The 11,426-nt window shown below is 48.2% G+C and overlaps 2 pseudogenes; both read right to left on the bottom strand.

The window, feature by feature from the left end:
- Positions 1-2,328: 2,328 nt before the first annotated feature.
- On the bottom strand, positions 2,329-3,631 carry LOC148090373 (heat shock transcription factor, X-linked member 3 pseudogene; annotated as a pseudogene).
- A 6,129-nt stretch (positions 3,632-9,760) lies between these two features.
- Positions 9,761-11,071, bottom strand: LOC148090372 (heat shock transcription factor, X-linked member 3 pseudogene; annotated as a pseudogene).
- Positions 11,072-11,426: the final 355 nt, after the last annotated feature.

Below are 11,426 nucleotides of genomic sequence, written 5' to 3'. Positions count from 1 at the left end.
CAATAGCTAAGGTCTGGAAACAGCCCAAGTGACCATCAGTAGAAGAGTGGATAAAAAGCTGTGAGACATTTCACCATGGAATACTATGTGGCCCGAAAAAAGCAGAAAATCTTACCTTTTGGGACAGCATGGAGGGACCTGGAGAGTAGTATGCTCAGTGAAATAAGCCAGGCAGAGAAAGTCAAGTATCACATGATCTCACTTATATGTGGAATCTAATGAACAAAACAAACTGATGAACAAAGTAGACCCAGAGGCATGGAAGCATGGATCAGACTGATGAATCTCAGAGGGGAGGGCGGAGAGGGGTGGGAAGAGGTTAAGCAAAGAACTTATATGCATGTGTGCATAACCCATGGACACAGAAAATAGTGAGGTGAAGGCCTGGGGAGGAAGGGGGCAGGAGTGGGGTAGAGGGGGTCAATGGGGGGGGGGAGGGAGACATCTGTAATATTTTCAACAATAAAGACAAATTAGAAAGAAAAAAAATAATAGACCAATGGGAAAAAACGAACTTTTGCCCAGGCGGGTGTGGCTCAGCGGATGAGCATCGACCTAGGATCCAGGCGATTGGGGTTCGATTCCCGGTCAGGGCACAGGCCCGGGTTGCCGGCTGCAGCTGATCAATGACTCTCTCATCATTGATGTTTCTATCTCTCTCTCTCCCTCTCCTTTCCTCTCTCTGAAATCAATAAAGATATATTAAAAAAAAAATGAACTTTTGCTTTTGCTTTGAAATAAAAAGCCAAGAAAAATATGAAGATTTATTAATGCCTTCCCACTTTACCCTTCTTTATTTTTGATGACTAGTTCTTTCTAATTAGTTGTTTTAATTTTTCAGTTACAGTTTAAATTCAATATTATTCTGTATTAGTTTCAGATGTACAATAGAGTGACTAGACAATCACGTACTTTACAGAGTGGTCCCCCTACTGCTTCAAGTATCCACCTGGCCCCATGTATACTTATCTTGATATTACTGACTATATTCTCTATGCTGTAGTCCACAACTCCATGGCTATTCTGTGACTGCCAGTTTGTACTTCTTAATCCCTTCACCTTTTTCATCCAGCCCCTCAACTCCCCTGCCGTCTGACAGCTGTCACTCTGTTCTCTGTGTCTATAACTCTGTTTCTATTTTGCTTGTTAGTTCATTTTCTTCATTAGATTCCACATATAAGTGAGATCACGTGATACTTGCCTTTCTCTGCCTGGCTTATTTCACTCAGCATAATACTTTTCGGCCCCTCATGCTGTCCCAAAGGGTAAGAGATCCCTCTTCTTTACAGCTGCACAGTATTCCGTGGTGTGACTGTCCCATAGCTTTTTATCCACTCACCTACTGATGGGCACTTGGGCTGTTTCCAGAGCTTAGCTATTGTAAATTGTGCTGCTATGAACATAGGGGTGCATAAGTTCTTTCTGATGAGTGTTTCGGGACTCTTAGGATATATTCCTAGAAGTGGGATCACTGGGTCAAATGTCTACGGCCATACCACACAGATCCTTGCTTTGGTCCCTTGCTGCCCCTTTGAAGATGCGGTGCTTATAGAAACCACAGCCTCATCCCAACAGGTTTAAAAGAAAACAAGCCCCAAACTCCTGGGCAAGGTCCTGGGGGTACACTTGGAGGGGTCTGAGCAGTGCTCAGGGTGTTGCCACTTGCCAGCGATCGCTCCACAGCCATGTTTCTCCCCTTCCCAAAGCAAGGCCCGAATCTGCATGGAGTCCCGTCCCAGCCTCTCCAGCAGCAGGTCCCTCCAGACAGCGCCTTCCCCGTCCCTGTGAGCAATGTGTAATGGCCCCTCTTCTGAAGCAGGCTGCCTCCGTCCCATGCCACTTAGCAGATGGGGTGGCCCGAGTCTTAGGCAGGCCTCCCTGGAAGGCCCCTGGAACTTGGGCTAGAGATGCTCAGCTGCTGATCAGAAGCCTGGGGACATAGGGGGGCCTGTGAGGAAAGACCCTCCTGTTTCAAGATGCATGACTAATGTCAGGTCATTCCCCCAAGGTCAGGGCCCTGCAGTTCTGTCTCCTGACCGGCAGGCAAGGCTCAGGGGACCAGATCTTCCTGGGCTTGCCTCAGGACCCCCTAGCCAGGTCCTTGACAGAGTGTGTGAAACTGAAAGAGGACAGTGGGACAAAAGCCTGCCTGAGGCCAGGATTTCTAGTCTCGGGCTTATCTGATGAGGTGTGTGGCGTGGAAACAAAAGAACACGGACTCACAATTCTCATTGCTTTGTTTATTAACTACCATGTAGTTTTGCAGTTTTTTAAAACACACAATGGATTCGTGGTTACAAAGTGGCGATTGTCTTGCGACACTTGCGACTAGGGACCTGCATTGTCCTTAAGCTGCTCACAGAGTGAGCAATAGCAATGTACGGAGACTTCCTGCTCTTCCTCAGGTAACGGGGGTAGAGACACCAGTGACAAGCTAGCTATGAGGGTGGAATAGCAGATGTCGTACAAAGACGTCACCGGACCACGTCGTGGGTAAATTGGGGACCTGGGGGGCAGAGCCTCCATGCCGTCGGTTCCGGCAGTAGCCGTGGGCACAAGCATGTCATGCCCAGATGGACCCTCCCCACTTGGGCCGCCTGCCTCACTTGGACATTCTATATCCATGGCACTGCTGGTGGGCTGCAGATGCAAGTGCTCGGATAACTGGGTAGCACTGTGTTCCCAAGAATTTGGGGGTTTCCTCTGGGCCTTTTCCTCGGCTTCTTTGGTACCCCTTTTCTGCTGAAGCCTCAGGGAGTACCTTGTCGGGGTCTGCCTCTTGGGTCTCTTTGGAGGTGTTCCACCGCTCCCAGGCCAGCTGCGAGTCATCTGGGTTCCTTGTGTATTGATGTTCTGGACCAGCCAAGGCCGGTCCCTCTGGAAGTTCCCGTTTCTGTAGATCTGAAACAAAATTAATTATTTTAGTCCTTTGGGTTGAAAATACATCTATTTGACATTAACTGGCCTCTCAGACTCTTTAGTGATCCCTGCAGGTTATCTCTAAGGGGCTTATAGTTTCATATGAAAATCTATACGTTCTCGTCTTTCTGTAAGTACTGTCTCAAGTGAAAAAGAGTTATGCCCTGAAATGAAACCCTTTCAGCATATCATTGTTCTTGGTCTACTGGGAAGATGGTCGAGTAACAGAGAACACGAGAAACACGAGGACGTTCTACTTTACCATCACGTTACTTCCTGGATAGGAAACTGAAGAGTCGCCTGGGCGCACTTTGCTGAATCCGTGTAGGTTCAGTAGGCGGGTGAAGCTTTTCAGGCTGTCTGATTCAAAGATTTTCTCGTTGCCCCTTCGGCACAGAACTTCCCTCTGAAAGAGGTCTTTCTGGATGATCACGGTGTCTCCGTCATCATTCCAGCGCACCGACGTGAAGCAATCCTCCTCCACTATTCTCCAAAGCTTTCTTGGGAAGGACAGTCCCAGAAGAACGTTTCCTTCCACGTTGGTGGCGCCTTGGTCTGGTGGTTGCGGGTTGTCTTGAAGACTTGGATCGTGGCTTGCGGCTCTGTCCCCATGGGAGACCAAGGTCTCCCAAGCCTCCCCGGGACCCACCTGCCCATCGTCTGATGGGGCCGGGCTGGCTTTGCCCATCTCATTAGTACTCTGACTAGCCATGGAGCTGCTCTACATCAAAAAGCATTTGCTACCAGGGATCCTATCACTGATCACTGGGGTCAGAAATGCCTTTGGTCACAGCAGGGATGCCCCAAATGTACTGTCCTGAAAATTCTAGACTGTCGGTCGTGGGGCAAGCGGCTGCTTGTCACAGTGGTCATGTGATGTCACAAAGCTGGTTCTCAACTGCTCTGGGGTGTGGGGCCTGGCCAAGTGTGGGGGAGTAGATGTGTGTAGGGCCCCCAGTTTCTCTCTTTTCAGAAAGTACAGAAAAATAAAGCTCATGTTACAAGAAAGGGTGCTTATCTGCTGCCAGGCACATTGTTTCGCGTTGCTAGGCACTGGATGGGTTGAGAAGTCACGGTCCTATGTCCACTCCCACCCCTACAGCTGGGGGAGGCCTGTTGATGGCCAATTTGATTGCTCAAGGGCCAGGTCCTGGTTAGTCCTAACTTGGCTATCACCAAGACTACCCGGGTCAGGCGGGCTCCTGGGGGACTGTCCCTCCCAGAAGATGGTGGTTGGCCCAGGCTCAGTTGGTAGCCCCGCTCTTGAATGCCAACCCCCCCCCCAAGTTTCCACTTTGGTCTCTTCCAGCTGCTCCTCCTGGCTGGTGGGTCCTGCTCAGATGGGCCCAAAAAAGACTCTTATGTTCTTACCCCTGGGTCAAGTTGTCCCTTAGGTAGGGCTGTGCTCCAGCACAGTTGGGAGTGGTCCTCTCATTCCTCAACCTCAGTGCTACCCCAAGCAACTCAGACATAGCATTACCCACAGTGTTGGTGTGTGAATGGACAGCCGCACCCTCTGCTGTGCTGGGGAGCCCTCTATTAAGCTCTGTTTGCCCTCAAATCTCACCCTTCTCAGGTCACAAGGGGATTGACTTTAGTTTCCATTTCTTCTCCATAGGAACTCTTTTCACTACCCAGGATGGCCTCACTTTGGGGCACCTGCATTTGCCTTCTCAAATCACCCTCCCCAGACCCTTGGGTTCAGCCTCCCTGGAGGCCTCCTCTATACCCCATTTCTTTTCTTCAGTGAGGTTGGTGGGCTTGTGCTTTCCCAGATTTCTGGCCTCCTATTTCCAAATTGGATCTCCTTTGGTACTTCCCCTTTCCATCACTGAGTTGGGGGCTAGGCATATATTCAGCTCTGTAGAAACAAAGCATTCCACTGACTCACTCTCATGCCAGCCCTGTTCTCTTTGCCAGAAGCTCACCGCACCCTCACTTGTGTGTCCCTCTCCTGCCATATTCTTGACACTAGGCACATTGAATCATTTCATTTGCTCTTGGGTTAGATACTTTCCAAAGACCCGACTTTACACAGACTCACTACCAAGGAAAATTAAGACTTGGTTAGCTAGCCATGACTGAAGGAAGCCCATAGGAAGATAATCATAAATATGTACTTGAACGTAAATGAGTGTCTGGATGTGAGATGGGACAAAAGTCAGATTCGTCTTCACCATAGAGGAGAGGATACTACAGTGGTTTCAGTGACCCATGTTCTCGAGCTGTTGTGGACCAAATTGGACAACTCTGAATAGGGAGGTAGAGCGGTACCGTGGAAAGGCCCCACCTGCACCGGTCCTAGGTCCTTGCCCCAGCTCTGCCACTAAGTGGGGTCCTTTGTCCTCTCTGAGCGCCAATCCTTTGTTTCTGAAAGGGAAGTGCAAAGGCATTTGGGAAGGGGCCCCTCAGCCTAAGGACTGCATCCTTAATGGAGCCTCAGGTCCAGATTCGGGCTCATGGTCTTTGTGCTTCTAAACAGGCTGACAAAGCATTTATTCAAGAAGCCAGTTTATTCTGGGAGGATGTGCCCTGGAGGCTAAGACTTGGTGGCTTTTCAGAGAGAGGATCCTGGTGTCTCTGATTAAACAGCCAGCTCCCTTCAGTTGCCTACCAAAGTATTGTGTCTTAAGCGGGTTCTTTAACGATTGAAAATGAGGTGTCCTTGTGGCCTTTGCTAGCTCATGACTCTGCTGATTACTGATTGGAAAGGATTTGCCCATTTTATGGGCTGGAAATTGAAGAGAAGACTCTGGAAGCCACAGTTGGTCATTTCATGGAGAACAGATGTTTATTTGATGTTTAAGGCACTCTCGAGTCCCAAGGCTTCTGTAAGACCATTAGCTCATGTTCTTTGATTCAAGAGCCACCGAATGTCCACTGTGGTGAAGAATCTAGGACCTCAGGCTCATCTTGTCCTCTGAAGATGAAATATTCGCACTGCTGACTTCAGTGGAGCTGAAGAAAGGCATTATGGAAATGGTCTCCCTGGGCTAGCCTCCTCAGTCCTGGAAAATCAGCCCTGGGTCCCGTGACTGCCAGGCAGGCAGCCCTTATTAGGTACCCTGCTCAGGACCTTTTGAGAAGGAAGAACAAAGTTGGAGGACCCACAATACCTGATGTTAAACTATACTCTAAGGCCATCGGAATCAAAACAGCCTGGTACTGGCACAAGAACAGGCATGTAGATCAATGGACCAGAACAGAGCCCAGGAATCAACCCACACCTATACTGTGAATTGATATTTGACAAAGGAGGCAAGAGCACACAATGGTGTAAGACAGTCTCTTCAATAAATGGTGTTGGGATAATTGGATGGCTACATGCATAAAATGCAACTAGACCACCAACTTACACCATACACAAGAATAAACTGAAAATGGATAAAAGACTTAAATGTAAGTCATGAAACCATAAAAATCCTAGAACAAAACACAGGCAGTAAGATCTCAGGCGTCTCTCAGAGCAATATTTTTCCCGATGTCTCCTCGGGCAGGGGAAATAAATGAAAAAATAAGCAAATGGGACTACATCCAACTAAAAAGCTTCTGCACAGCACAAAACCCGCTCAGAATCCACTGCATGGGAGAACGTATTTGCCAATGATACATGGCATAAGGGGTAAATCTCCAAAATATGTAAAGAACTTAAACAACTCAACACCAGGAAGACAAACAAGCCAATTAAAAAATGGGCAAAGGACCTGAACAGACACTTTACCAAAGAGGACATACAGATGGCCAAGAGACATTTGAAAAAATGCTCAAGGTTGTTAATCATCAGGAAGATGCAAATTAAAACCACAATGAGGTATCACTTCACACCTGTCAGAATGGCTCCATCAACAAATCAACAAACGACATGTGCTGGCGAGGGTGTGGAGAAAGGGGAACCCTGGTGCCCTGCTGGTGGGAATGCAGACTGGGGCAGCCACTGTGGAAAACAGTATGGAGGGTCCTCAAAAAATGGGACTACATCGAACTCCAAAGCTTCTGCACAGCAAAAGAAATCAGGCCCCAAATACAAAGGAAACCCATGGTATGGGAGAACGCATTTCCCAAGATGTGTCTGATATGGGGCTGTTTCCCAAAAAGTACAAAGAACTCATACAACTCAACAAGAGGTAGGTGAACAATCCAATGAAAAAATGGGTGAAGGACCTGAATAGACACTTCTCCAAAGAGGACATACAGATGGCCAAGAGATATATGAAAAAATGCTCAATGTCGCTAACCATCAGAGAGATGCAAATTAAAACCACAATGAGGTATCCCTTCACACCTGTCAGAATAGATCCATCAACAAATCAACAAACAACAAGTGTTGGTGAGGATGTGGAGAAAAGAGAACCATAGTACACTGCTGGTAGGAATGCAGACTGTTCCTCAAAAAATTAAAAATGGAACTGCCTTTTGACCCAGTGATTACACTTCTGGGAATATGTTGTAAGAATCCTGAAACACCAATCAGAAAGAATCTATGCACCCCTATGTTCTTAGCAGCATTGTTTACAATAGCTAAGGTCTGGAAACAGCCCAAGTGACCATCAGTAGAAGAGTGGATAAAAAGCTGTGAGACATTTCACCATGGAATACTATGTGGCCCGAAAAAAGCAGAAAATCTTACCTTTTGGGACAGCATGGAGGGACCTGGAGAGTAGTATGCTCAGTGAAATAAGCCAGGCAGAGAAAGTCAAGTATCACATGATCTCACTTATATGTGGAATCTAATGAACAAAACAAACTGATGAACAAAGTAGACCCAGAGGCATGGAAGCATGGATCAGACTGATGAATCTCAGAGGGGAGGGCGGAGAGGGGTGGGAAGAGGTTAAGCAAAGAACTTATATGCATGTGTGCATAACCCATGGACACAGAAAATAGTGAGGTGAAGGCCTGGGGAGGAAGGGGGCAGGAGTGGGGTAGAGGGGGTCAATGGGGGGGGGGGAGGGAGACATCTGTAATATTTTCAACAATAAAGACAAATTAGAAAGAAAAAAAATAATAGACCAATGGGAAAAAACGAACTTTTGCCCAGGCGGGTGTGGCTCAGCGGATGAGCATCGACCTAGGATCCAGGCGATTGGGGTTCGATTCCCGGTCAGGGCACAGGCCCGGGTTGCCGGCTGCAGCTGATCAATGACTCTCTCATCATTGATGTTTCTATCTCTCTCTCTCCCTCTCCTTTCCTCTCTCTGAAATCAATAAAGATATATTAAAAAAAAAATGAACTTTTGCTTTTGCTTTGAAATAAAAAGCCAAGAAAAATATGAAGATTTATTAATGCCTTCCCACTTTACCCTTCTTTATTTTTGATGACTAGTTCTTTCTAATTAGTTGTTTTAATTTTTCAGTTACAGTTTAAATTCAATATTATTCTGTATTAGTTTCAGATGTACAATAGAGTGACTAGACAATCACGTACTTTACAGAGTGGTCCCCCTACTGCTTCAAGTATCCACCTGGCCCCATGTATACTTATCTTGATATTACTGACTATATTCTCTATGCTGTAGTCCACAACTCCATGGCTATTCTGTGACTGCCAGTTTGTACTTCTTAATCCCTTCACCTTTTTCATCCAGCCCCTCAACTCCCCTGCCGTCTGACAGCTGTCACTCTGTTCTCTGTGTCTATAACTCTGTTTCTATTTTGCTTGTTAGTTCATTTTCTTCATTAGATTCCACATATAAGTGAGATCACGTGATACTTGCCTTTCTCTGCCTGGCTTATTTCACTCAGCATAATACTTTTCGGCCCCTCATGCTGTCCCAAAGGGTAAGAGATCCCTCTTCTTTACAGCTGCACAGTATTCCGTGGTGTGACTGTCCCATAGCTTTTTATCCACTCACCTACTGATGGGCACTTGGGCTGTTTCCAGAGCTTAGCTATTGTAAATTGTGCTGCTATGAACATAGGGGTGCATAAGTTCTTTCTGATGAGTGTTTCGGGACTCTTAGGATATATTCCTAGAAGTGGGATCACTGGGTCAAATGTCTACGGCCATACCACACAGATCCTTGCTTTGGTCCCTTGCTGCCCCTTTGAAGATGCGGTGCTTATAGAAACCACAGCCTCATCCCAACAGGTTTAAAAGAAAACAAGCCCCAAACTCCTGGGCAAGGTCCTGGGGGTACACTTGGAGGGGTCTGAGCAGTGCTCAGGGTGTTGCCACTTGCCAGCGATCGCTCCACAGCCATGTTTCTCCCCTTCCCAAAGCAAGGCCCGAATCTGCATGGAGTCCCGTCCCAGCCTCTCCAGCAGCAGGTCCCTCCAGACAGCGCCTTCCCCGTCCCTGTGAGCAATGTGTAATGGCCCCTCTTCTGAAGCAGGCTGCCTCCGTCCCATGCCACTTAGCAGATGGGGTGGCCCGAGTCTTAGGCAGGCCTCCCTGGAAGGCCCCTGGAACTTGGGCTAGAGATGCTCAGCTGCTGATCAGAAGCCTGGGGACATAGGGGGGCCTGTGAGGAAAGACCCTCCTGTTTCAAGATGCATGACTAATGTCAGGTCATTCCCCCAAGGTCAGGGCCCTGCAGTTCTGTCTCCTGACCGGCAGGCAAGGCTCAGGGGACCAGATCTTCCTGGGCTTGCCTCAGGACCCCCTAGCCAGGTCCTTGACAGAGTGTGTGAAACTGAAAGAGGACAGTGGGACAAAAGCCTGCCTGAGGCCAGGATTTCTAGTCTCGGGCTTATCTGATGAGGTGTGTGGCGTGGAAACAAAAGAACACGGACTCACAATTCTCATTGCTTTGTTTATTAACTACCATGTAGTTTTGCAGTTTTTTAAAACACACAATGGATTCGTGGTTACAAAGTGGCGATTGTCTTGCGACACTTGCGACTAGGGACCTGCATTGTCCTTAAGCTGCTCACAGAGTGAGCAATAGCAATGTACGGAGACTTCCTGCTCTTCCTCAGGTAACGGGGGTAGAGACACCAGTGACAAGCTAGCTATGAGGGTGGAATAGCAGATGTCGTACAAAGACGTCACCGGACCACGTCGTGGGTAAATTGGGGACCTGGGGGGCAGAGCCTCCATGCCGTCGGTTCCGGCAGTAGCCGTGGGCACAAGCATGTCATGCCCAGATGGACCCTCCCCACTTGGGCCGCCTGCCTCACTTGGACATTCTATATCCATGGCACTGCTGGTGGGCTGCAGATGCAAGTGCTCGGATAACTGGGTAGCACTGTGTTCCCAAGAATTTGGGGGTTTCCTCTGGGCCTTTTCCTCGGCTTCTTTGGTACCCCTTTTCTGCTGAAGCCTCAGGGAGTACCTTGTCGGGGTCTGCCTCTTGGGTCTCTTTGGAGGTGTTCCACCGCTCCCAGGCCAGCTGCGAGTCATCTGGGTTCCTTGTGTATTGATGTTCTGGACCAGCCAAGGCCGGTCCCTCTGGAAGTTCCCGTTTCTGTAGATCTGAAACAAAATTAATTATTTTAGTCCTTTGGGTTGAAAATACATCTATTTGACATTAACTGGCCTCTCAGACTCTTTAGTGATCCCTGCAGGTTATCTCTAAGGGGCTTATAGTTTCATATGAAAATCTATACGTTCTCGTCTTTCTGTAAGTACTGTCTCAAGTGAAAAAGAGTTATGCCCTGAAATGAAACCCTTTCAGCATATCATTGTTCTTGGTCTACTGGGAAGATGGTCGAGTAACAGAGAACATGGGAAATGGGGAAACGGGAGGACGTTCTACTTTACCATCACGTTACTTCCTGGATAGGAAACTGAAGAGTCGCCTGGGCGCACTTTGCTGAATCCGTGTAGGTTCAGTAGGCGGGTGAAGCTTTTCAGGCTGTCTGATTCAAAGATTTTCTCGTTGCCCCTTCGGCACAGAACTTCCCTCTGAAAGAGGTCTTTCTGGATGATCACGGTGTCTCCGTCATCATTCCAGCGCACCGACGTGAAGCAATCCTCCTCCACTATTCTCCAAAGCTTTCTTGGGAAGGACAGTCCCAGAAGAACGTTTCCTTCCACGTTGGTGGCGCCTTGGTCTGGTGGTTGCGGGTTGTCTTGAAGACTTGGATCGTGGCTTGCGGCTCTGTCCCCATGGGAGACCAAGGTCTCCCAAGCCTCCCCGGGACCCACCTGCCCATCGTCTGATGGGGCCGGGCTGGCTTTGCCCATCTCATTAGTACTCTGACTAGCCATGGAGCTGCTCTACATCAAAAAGCATTTGCTACCAGGGATCCTATCACTGATCACTGGGGTCAGAAATGCCTTTGGTCACAGCAGGGATGCCCCAAATGTACTGTCCTGAAAATTCTAGACTGTCGGTCGTGGGGCAAGCGGCTGCTTGTCACAGTGGTCATGTGATGTCACAAAGCTGGTTCTCAACTGCTCTGGGGTGTGGGGCCTGGCCAAGTGTGGGGGAGTAGATGTGTGTAGGGCCCCCAGTTTCTCTCTTTTCAGAAAGTACAGAAAAATAAAGCTCATGTTACAAGAAAGGGTGCTTATCTGCTGCCAGGCACATTGTTTCGCGTTGCTAGGCACTGGATGGGTTGAG

Source organism: Miniopterus natalensis, chromosome X (genome assembly GCF_054644295.1).
Source record: "Miniopterus natalensis isolate mMinNat1 chromosome X, mMinNat1.hap1, whole genome shotgun sequence".
In the NCBI taxonomy this organism is placed as follows: domain Eukaryota; kingdom Metazoa; phylum Chordata; class Mammalia; order Chiroptera; family Miniopteridae; genus Miniopterus; species Miniopterus natalensis.
The sequence above is the reverse complement of the archived record's forward strand: the minus strand, read 5'-3'. Positions and strand labels throughout refer to the sequence as shown.